Consider the following 10,474-nt stretch of genomic DNA (forward strand, 5'->3'; position numbering starts at 1 on the left):
ACACATTCACACACTCACACACACATGCGCATTCATACACACACACATACATACTTTCATACACACGCACACACTCACAAACACACATGGTTTTTCATTTTTTTATTTCATATGTTTGATGTATAATAGTTACATTATCATTTAATCTAAAACATTCACTTCTGCTTTGATTCACACATTGATTATTTCAAAGTCCGTTGCTTTATTTCCAAAATGCAGGGAATACATTTTGGAAATAAATGTATGTTTTTTCGGTCTAGGAGGTTTGGAGAGGAGGCAGCTCTGTTCAGATGCGCTCATGGGGCCTCGTGAGGGGACACAATGTGGTCCTAACCCAGGTTGTGTGTCGGGGGAGGGGAAGAGGTTCACTGGGATGGGTTTGGTTGGAGGAGGCATTGGCCTCACTGAAACTGGAGAGTGTAGCTCAGCCTGATCGTCAGCAGCATGGATTGCCGGTTGGAGAACCCTGGATGTGGCTGGAGTCAGGAAGGACTCATAAGCAGGCTTTGTGCAGAGGATGGTCAGTGACAGGTATGTTTGGGTCCATGAGAATGAAACACATGAGCCAACAGTGAGAGTCTAGAAGAGGTCAGAAGAAGGCTGATGCGGTCACACCAATGAGCTGTCCTGGGTCTTCACCTGAGTTTGTCTGTGGGGAGAACTGGGTCACAGGAAGGAGAATAAGGAGCCAGAACGCTGGGATTGGTTCAGTGTGTGAGGAACACAGAGGGGAGTATAGAGGACTCGTCCTTTCTCCACCTTGGCTGCCTGCAGGAGCCAATGGGGCTGTATCCAAGGTTGCTGACCCCAAGAGGAACAGGAGGCCTGGGGGATGTTACAAAACTGTCAACTCACCCACAGAGGCAACCAGCACTGCCCTCCAGGCCTGGATGTGTGCTGCTGCTTCTCCCTATCACTTCCTCTCTCTGCCATTCTTGTCTCTGTGAGCAGAGCTCCTGCTCTCCATCCCTCTCCATCAAACCTTCAGAGTCCTTTCTGCCTCCTCACCGCCTCTTGTCCTCCAGACAGTACCTCTTTGTCTAATGGTGTTTATTCCATCTCCATGCTTTGGGTAGAAGAGCACTTTGGAGGCCAATCCCAGGTTGTAATCTAAGACCTGGGGATATGTTTATTGAACTTCTATTTTGAGCCAGTCTCTTCTCCTCTACCTCTTCACCTGTTGGGCAAAATTGTGAGCTCTCACCTCTGAGGTTGTTATGAGGATTGGCAGTGCCTGCGACATGAAGGGCCCCAATCTGGTGTCGTTTTTTCCTTTTTAAAATACTTTTTATTGATTTCAGAGAGGAAGGGAGAGGGAGAGATAGAAACATCAATGATGAGAGAGAATCATTGATCAGGCGCCACCTGCAATCGACATTGGGGAAGGAGCCCACAACCCAGGCATGTGCCCCTGACTGGGAATCGAGGCATGACCTCTTGGCTCATTGGTTAACTCTCAACCACTGAGCCACGCTGACTGAAAATCTGGTGTCATTTTCTGACCTGATGAAAGCATGTGTATGAGAGACCTGTGGTAGGCAGGGCTGTTTGGAAGTCACATGTGTGCCCCCCAAGCCTACAAGGTGAAACAGAAGCTGCAGTGCATCCTTGGTTGAATGGCAGATGAGCGCAGACAAAAGGATGCAGGGATGGTGGGTCTCATCATGGATCCCAGACTCAGCCCATGTCAGGAGTGAAGGTGGAAATTTCATCAGTGGGTTGGTCCCTAAGCACTAAGGCACTTAGGGCACCTCTGACCTGGTGGGAGTCCTGCTCCCATAAAATTCCACAGACACAAGTGGGGCAACCTCCAAGGTATAAGGGAGCTGTAGGGAACCATGCGTGTTTCACTTGCATTTATTTGTATTGAAGCAACAGTCACGTAACATACAATTGAACCTTTTAAAATATGAAAATCACAAGAGTACAGTAAATACACAATGTCTCAATGACAACGTCTATCTAGTTTAAAGAAGCTTTTAAACTTCCCACCCCCCACCCCGAATAACACACACACACACACACACAAAAAAAAAAAAACAACACCAAGAGTCCGTCTCCCATCTGCCCTCCTGGTCAGCCCCTGACAAACCAATCTAACTTCTATTTCTAGGGGTTTCCTTCTACTGAACATTTCACTTAAATGGAATCACACAAAACCTGATCTTTTGTGTCTGCTTTCTGTCACTGAACTGCATTATTTTGACATTCGCTCACATGTACCAGGTACCCGTCCTTTGTTCTTTATGGTTTAAAAAATCCCAGGGTTGAGAAGATACCTCATTTTGTTGGGATGGATGTGGTCCAGCATGAAGACATATAGATGTGAATCCAAACCAGCCATGTGAGACGGACCCTCATGTCACAGGGTGAGAACAGAAGGGCAGTGGAGGAGAGTCAGGGAGGTCAGGGAGGGAGGGACAGCAACTCAGGTGGATGGAGGAGGACATGACCCCCGTTCTCCTGCACCCAGATCTCACCTATCACGTCTACTCCCCATAGATATTCTCAACAGACAGTTTCCCCAACTATGGTCCTGACTTTCTTTAGGCACCTCCTGGGATCCTCAGATGGCCTCCAAGACTCCCCCACTCTGAACGATGCGTTGTTGCCTCTGTGGTCACATCCTGGTTGCATCGCAGGCCATTCTGGTGTCGTTTCGAGCCTGAAATAGCAGCACCCCGAGGACCACCAGGATCAAGCCAGACACACCTATCCGGGTGAGATTCTCCACTGTGTAGTCTTGGGGATAGAAAATAAGAATTGTGGGTAAAGAAGTCTCAGAGGTCAGGGCAGACACAAATGTCCAGGATTTTGGTGTTCAACTTGGGCTCCCACCTCCCCTTGACATCAGTGTCCCTCTGATGTCTGAACTCAGCACCTGCTCTGAGTCACCTTGATCAGAGTTAGCTGTGCCCAAGAACTGAGGATGAGTAAGAAATGGTCTCAATTCAGAAATAACTAAGAGCTGGATCTTCTGTGGTTCAGGCTGAGACCCAAGACCCCATGAGCTATTCCCCTACAGCTGAGAGATCCCACATTTTCAACAACTGAGGACCCAGGTTCCATGGAGGAGGGGTGAGTGTCAAGGGCACTTGAATTTCAGGAGCATGAAGATGTGAAAGTCTGGGCTGGGTCTCCTTCACACCACCCCACCCAGGCCCCTCCTCTCAGGGTCTGCTATTTTCATTGTCACCTGCAGTTGTTCATCTCTTCATTCTTTTATTACCTCGTTTATTATACAATAATGAATACCTACAATGGTAGATATATTTTCCAGATGAAAAATATGGGTATGTGGAGGCTAATCATGTGATTTTTTTAATCTCAAAAGGCAACAGAGTTCTCAACAAAGGAAGTACAGTTCTGCTTCAAACTTTACGTAACAGAAAATCCCATTATTTTTCAATATTGAGTGAGCAGCAATTGTAGGAACTTATGTCCATCTGTTACCCCATTTTGATATAAATACCAAGATATAAACATAAATTATGGACCTCTTCTCATCACAAAGATCCATGCAATGATTCTAAATCCCAGCTCCCACAATTCAGAAAATGCACGTGTATGATGAACATTATTCCGTTGGGCTAATAGTCAAAGGGTTGCTACCAAGAATCCTTTGTAATGTGTGTCATGTGGTAAGAAGTCATAGAGAAAAGGCAATTTGGGCAGATCTGTGTCCATCAGAAAAAGAGCATTCCTAAGAAACCATAATGAAAGAAAACAAATTGAAACAAAGAGACCCCTGACACCAGATGGTCACGGGGCTCCCCTTGGTGACGATGGGCCCTGGGTCAGGCCAGATGGAGAGTTTGGGGATGACTCCTGGGAAGGAATCAGACCTGAAAGACCTGGCAGCCTATCTCCCCCTTAAAACATCATAAATGAGCCAAGGATGCCAACTAATGAGCACCTACTGTGTGTGAAGCTCCTGCTGGGGTCTGTCACTCCTGTCCTCTCACCTCATGCACCAGGGATGGCTGAATTCACCACCCACTTCATTGAGGCTCAGAGAGATTAACCACACGCCCCAGGTTACGCAGTCTGCAAGGGGCAGGGCTGGGACTAGAACCGAAGATTGAGTTCCCTGTGCTGCCCTGACGCTGCCCCCCAGGGGGAGACCAGCTGCCTGCTCTGGGTTCCTCCTCTGCAGGGGCCTGAACATGTCTCATCTGGAGCTGAGGGTTCTTCCTCATTACCTGCCCCCAGCACAGCAGGGACAGGAGGGTCAGGGTGTGGTGTGGACTCTGAGTCTCTCTGGGTTCCATCTCAACCTGGCAGGCCCTGATGCCCCTTGGGAAGGTCAGGCTGGCCTGGGGGCTCTGCCTTCCTGAGCTCTGTGAGGCCCTTCTGTCACCTCATCTCCCAGCAGCCTGTGAGCAGGATGGGACCAGGGATGAGCAGACAGGAACCCGACACTCAGAGGAGTGAAGGGACCGCCCAGCCCCACAGCAGGAGCAGCAGAGCCAGGAGCTGAACCAGGGCTGATCCACCCTGTTCCCTCTTCTGAGCTGAGGGAGAGCTAAGGGGTAGGACTGGGTAACCAGACTCCTGTCCTGCCTGCCCCTCCCTGTACAGTGTTACCATCACTGAGACAGAGGGGACAGGCCCCATAACATCACGTCCTGGGGGCTTCCCTGTGAGGCCCCTCTCCCAGGAGGTCAGGGCCAGAACTGACAGGAAATCTAAGCTCTGGACAAGAATTCCCTCCTTTTCACTTAGAGACGCTGAAGCCCAGACAGGGGAAGGGGTGTCCAAGTCAGCGAATCCAGAGGGGCCTGAACCCGTTAAGCCCCAATGGCTCAGCCCCTGTCCCTATGGAGAAACCCACGACCTCCACAGGACTCTCACCTACCCCTCTGTGGGCCTGACTTAGAGCCTCCTGGGAATGAGGATGACAGGTTTGAGGTGGGGGCTGCCTTATCCCACTAGAGCTCAGCACCCCCTCCTCCGCCTGTGCCCCCACATCTCCATTTGCCATGACCACCCCACGCATCACCCGCTTGAGACCCTGGGACACAAGCCCGTCCTTGAGGATCTGTCAGGACTTGCTGGGGGGGCTGTGCTCCCTCTGAGCAGAGCTCTCCGGGACTCACCAGCTGGGGAGGTGGGCCCTGTGGGTGGGGGGCTGGGGCCTCCAGAGGGTCCTGGAAATGAGAATAGAAAGGGGTGAGGCTGGGGCTCACTCTGGAGCCTCCAAATCACTCTGTCGCTTCTCCTCCATCTGCTCTGTGATTCCCGAAGACACTCCCCCCGCCCACTTAACAACTTCCCAACCCAGTTCACGGGGAGGAGTCAGCAAAAGTGAGAGCGTCTCTGAGGGCAGATCTCTGCTGGGTGACCAACACTCAGACCCCTCACTCTCCTCCAACCTCAGATGTCTCCTGGGGGCGGGACCCTGAGCTGCCTGTGCTCAGAGAGGCTGGATCAGGGGCCACTCACCTGAGACCCGTTAGATGCAGGGGGTCACTAGGGTCAGACACTCCTGAGGATGCTTCTCATAATAGCCATAGCATCTGAACGTCCACCGGTGGGCTGGAATTCCACCGGGCCCACAGGAAAACAGGGCCTGGGACCACCCAGTGGGCTGTGGCTGTGAGTACTGGGCCCAGGAGAGACTGTGATCTCCTTCCTTAGTCAGAATGAACCTGTTAAATCCCTGCCCTGAGCCACACTGGAGAGTCACGTTCCCTCCTGAAGTCACGACAGGGCTGGGCAGGGCTGAGAGGCTGGGTTTGCTGTAGGATCCTAGTAGGGGGAGGAGGCAGCGTGTTAAATGGGGCTCACACCTCCCTCATGTCCCCCAGGGCTGCGCTGTGAGAGGGAGACACCCTGAGAGCAGACCCCCTTCCTGAGGGCAGAGCCTGAGGCTGGGACCCCTGAGTGTCCTCTCACCTGTCACCACCAGCTCCAGGGGGTCACTGTGCCCTGACCAGCCAGTGGGGCTGAGGTAGTTACAGGTATATCTCTCTGCATAGTTTCCTGTAATGAGGAACTTGGCCCTTTCTCCAGGCTCCAGGGACTCCTGTCTGTCCAAGTACGGAGGACTGCCATCTGCATACAGCCGGTACTCCTGAGCCTCCAGGATCCCTCGACACCAGATGGTCACAGGGCTCCCCCATGAGATCACAGGGCCTGGCTCAGCCCAGATGGTGGGTTTGGAGAGGGTCCCTAAAAGGAAACCAGAGGCTGCTTTACAAAGATTTTCCCCCGCCCTCATCCCCTGCTCAGCCCAAGACCCTCTCATTTTATCACCTCACCCCAGCACCTCTGTGCTCCCCCTGAGCCTCAGGGGTCAAGTAAGAGGAGGGACACAGAGCCTGGGGAGGACTCACCTGCCTGCACACGGGTCCTCTGCTCCAGACTCAGTCCTGGAAGATATTCCCTGTGAGAGATTTGCACCCGGATGTCTCAGCTGATTCCCTTCCCATCAGGGTCCCGTCCACTTGAGCTGCTTGAGCCCGAGGTTCCCCATTAACAAGGAGGTGTACCCATCCTGTCAATCCCCCTTCTCTCCCTCCTGCTGCCCCTCCCCATGTCCACAACTGACCAAGGCAGAGAAGAGCAGAGAAGATGGACATCATGGCATCTGCTCTGAGGGCTCCTGCTCAGCAGATGGAGGAGTCCTGGGCCCAAAGGACAGACACGCACAGGATGTGGTGAGTCAGGAGCTGCTTCCGCCTTCTGGGTTTTCACAGCTGTGGACACAGAGCCAGGGCGTGGTCCCGCCCTGGGCCTGGATCTTCATCTCCCAGGATGAGAGCTCAGGGGAGACAGGTTCTCAGGTCTCACCTGATCCTCAGGGTCTCATGTGTCTGCTGGTCTGACTCCTGCTCAGAGAGGGCGGGACCCAGGGAGTGGTCCTGATCAGCCCCTGAGTGTCTGGCTCTGAACAGCCCAATGGGTCCCCCGACCAAGGGTCTTGAGGAAATCTCATTTATGAAAGAATCGGCAGAGCAGTTTCCCAGGGGCCTCAGCATTTCCTCTACTTTCCCTGGTTTGGGGTCCTGGTAGGTTCCCGTCCCTGCCAACCCTTCGTGTTTCTTGCCTTTTTAATTTTCATTATTCAGTGTAAGTGTTGGTACCACCCTTTGGTTTGATGTACATTTATTTCTTCAATGATTTATAAAGCTCAGCACTTTTTTAAAAAAACATTCTTTTTTTATATCCTCACCACAGAATATTTCTCTTCCATTGATTTTTAAAGAGAGTAAAAGGGCCAGAAGGAGGTAGAGAGACAGAGAGGAGAGAGAGAAACATCGATGTCAGAGAGACATTAATTAGTTGCATCCCACATGAGGGTTGGGAGCAAACCTGCAACCAAAGCACATGCCCTTGACCCGGAAGCAAATCTGTGACCCTTCGGTGGTCAGGTTGATGTTCTAGCCACTGAGAAACACCAGTGAAAGCCAGCTCATCACCTTTATGTAATGTCACTGCACCTTTGCATGTCAGTATCAGTTGCTTGATAAAGGTGTTTGCTTGCTTTTCTATTGCTCTCTGCTGGCACATTATGGATCTGTAATATTTCTTAGGTGATCTGAGTGCCAGTCCGTGGTCTCATTTTGCCATCGCAATTATCCTCTTCCTGTCTCGCTGGTGTCTATGAGAAACAGAAGTTCTTCATGTTAGTGATTCCACTGTGTCCATTTCCCACTATGTTCGTGTTCTTGTGTGCCCTTGAAGAAAAAAATCTCTCTCACAGGTTAATAAGGTCGTTTGGTAAAAGTAACAGTAATTGACTGACTTTCATATTTTGGCATTGCTTATTGCAAATGCTGTGAGGCAGGTAAGATGTTCGTCGTGTCCTAGACACTCACCCACTGGCCCAGCGCCATGGGATGGAAAGACCATGACCTTCCCACTGAACGATCCAGGTGCCTCCACACGAGGTGTCTGACCTGGAGTCTTCCTTCTGCTCCTTTGGATGAGGCATCTCTGATTTTCAATTTCTCAAACCTCCACCATCTCCAACTGCATTGAGTGACTGGTTTCGTTTCCTCCATATCACAGTTGAGAAGAATTCTCACCATCTTGTGGGGAAGGCATTGGTATTGCTGAGAAGTCAAAGGAGGAAGTAGCCTGCTCAAGTGTCTTTCAACCATTCAGGATGTGGTAGCACCACAAGTGATATTTAATGTGTCTGTGTGTGTTGCTACCTTGGAACAGGACTCCCATGAATGTCATTCTTTCCTGAATCCTGAAAAGACTTCACAGTTTGAAGAGGGCAGTGACACCCGATCTCAAAGGTGCTCTGAAGGGGCAGAAATGACTCAGATGATTGGCCCCCAGGACATGGAGAGATCCCACTGCTCACAGAGACAGAAAGTCAGGTAGAACCTGTAAGAGACATAGGACCTGCGTCCCAGGACCAAGAGGTGCTGAGCTGCCCTGTGGGAACAAATGCATCTTGCACAGCCCCCAGGCTACTCCCTCCTCCATCCCTGGGCTCACTGTCCTGAGGGCCCTTGGTGTCCCTAGTCAACAAGGCAGGGAGGGAGGTCACCTTCACACACCCCAAGGCAGCCATCATGTCCACCACCTTTCTGAGCTGTGAGCTCCACACCCTCATTCCCTTCTCCAGTTCACCCTCCACATCTGCCTTTTCCACTCCCTTTCAGAAGCTGTTTATGCGTAAACCCTTCCATGGTCCTCTGTCTTCAGGGTGAATCCAGGCTCTCCCTTCTGAACTCAAGGCTGATCATGATCATCCAGATGTGACCCTCCCACCTCAGCTCTCACCTCTGCTTCCCTCAGACAGATGGGTATAGCTGCCCATGAACACATACACATTCACACACTCTCACACACATGCACATTCATACACACACTCACACATAAGCTTACACACACACATACACACTCACCAGCACACATGGTTTTTCATATTTTCATCTCATAGGTTTAATGTGTAATAGTTACATCATCATTTAAACTAAAGCATTCACTTCTTTTTTGATTCACACGTTGATTATTGCAAAGTCTGTTGCTTTCTTTCGAAAATGTATGGAATACATTTTGGAATAAATGTATGTTGTTTTGGACTAAGAGGTTTGTAGAGCATGCAACTCTGTTCTGATGGGCTCAGGGGCCCATGAGGAGGCACAATGTGGTCCTAACCCGGGTTGTGTGTGTCGGGGAGGGGAGGAGGTTCACTGGGATGGGTTTGGTTGGAGGAGGCGTTGGCCTCACTGGGACTGGAAAGTGTAGCTCAGCCTGATCGCCAGCAGCACGGACTACCTGGTGGAGATCCTGGATGTTGCTGGAGTCAGGAGTACCTGTGGACAGGCTTTGTGCAGGGGATGGTTGGTGACAAGTATATTTGGAGCTGTGAGAATGAAACACCTGAGCCAAGAGTGAGGTTCTGGAGGAGGCCAGAAGGAGGGTGATGTGGTCACACCAATGAGCTGTTGGGTCTTCACCTGAGCTTGTCTGTGGGGAGAACTGGGTCACAGGAAGGAGAACCAGGAGCCAGAACAGTGGGATTGGTTCAGTGTGTGAGGGAGAGAGAGGGGAGAATGGAGGGCTCCTCCTCTCTCCTCCTTGGCTGCCTGCAGGAGCCAATGGGGCTGTATCCAGGTTGCTGACCCCAAGAGAAGCAGGAGGCCTGGGGGATGTTACAACACTATCAACTCACCCACAGAGGCAACCAGCACTGCCCTCCAGGCCTGGATGTGTGCTGCTGCTTCTCCCTATCACTTCCTCTCTCTGATTCCTTGTCTCTGTGAGCAGAGCCCCTACTCTCCATCCCTCTCCATCAAACCTTCAGAGTCCTTTCTGCCTCCTCACCGCCTCTTGTCCCCCACACTGTACCTCTTGGTCTTATGCTGTTTATTCCATCTCTATGCTTTGGGTAGAAGAGCATGTTGTAAACAATTCCCAGGTTGTAATCTAAGACCTGAGGACACATTTATTAAGCATCTATTTTGAGCCAGTCTCTTCTCCTCTCCTTCCTTGCCTGTAGGAAAAAATTGTGAAACCTCACCTCTGAGGGTTGTTATGAGGATCCGCAGTGCTGGAGACATGAAACGCCTCAATCTGGTGTCATTTTCTTTCTTTTTTAAAAAATTTTGTATTAATTTCAGAGAGGAAGGGAGAGATAGAAACATTAATGATGAGATAGAATCATTGATCAGGCACATGCTGCAATCCCTACACTACAGATGGAGCCCACAACCCAGGCATGTACCTTGACCAGAAATTGAACAATCACCTCTGGGCTCATAGGTCAACACTCAACCATTGAGCCACGTCGGCTGGAAATCTGGTGTCATTTTCTGACCCGATGAAGGCATGTGTATGAGAGATATGTGGTGGGAAGGGCTGTTTGGAGGCCCCATGTGTAGCCCCCAAGCCTATAAGGTACTAAATTGGAAGCTGTAGCGCATCCTTGGTTGAATGGCAGATGAGCGCAGACGAAACGATGAAGGGATGGTGGGTCTCAGCCGGGATCCTAGACTCAACCCAAGTC

The 10,474-nt window shown here is 50.8% G+C and overlaps 1 pseudogene; it reads right to left on the reverse strand.

Moving 5' to 3' along the window:
- LOC102416940 overlaps nucleotides 1-6,584 on the reverse strand; it is a 12,111-nt pseudogene extending 5,527 nt beyond the window's left edge.
- Between the last annotated feature and the right edge of the window lie 3,890 nt (nucleotides 6,585-10,474).

This window comes from Myotis lucifugus, unplaced genomic scaffold (genome assembly GCF_000147115.1).
Source record: "Myotis lucifugus unplaced genomic scaffold, Myoluc2.0 scaffold_680, whole genome shotgun sequence".
Classification (NCBI taxonomy): domain Eukaryota; kingdom Metazoa; phylum Chordata; class Mammalia; order Chiroptera; family Vespertilionidae; genus Myotis; species Myotis lucifugus.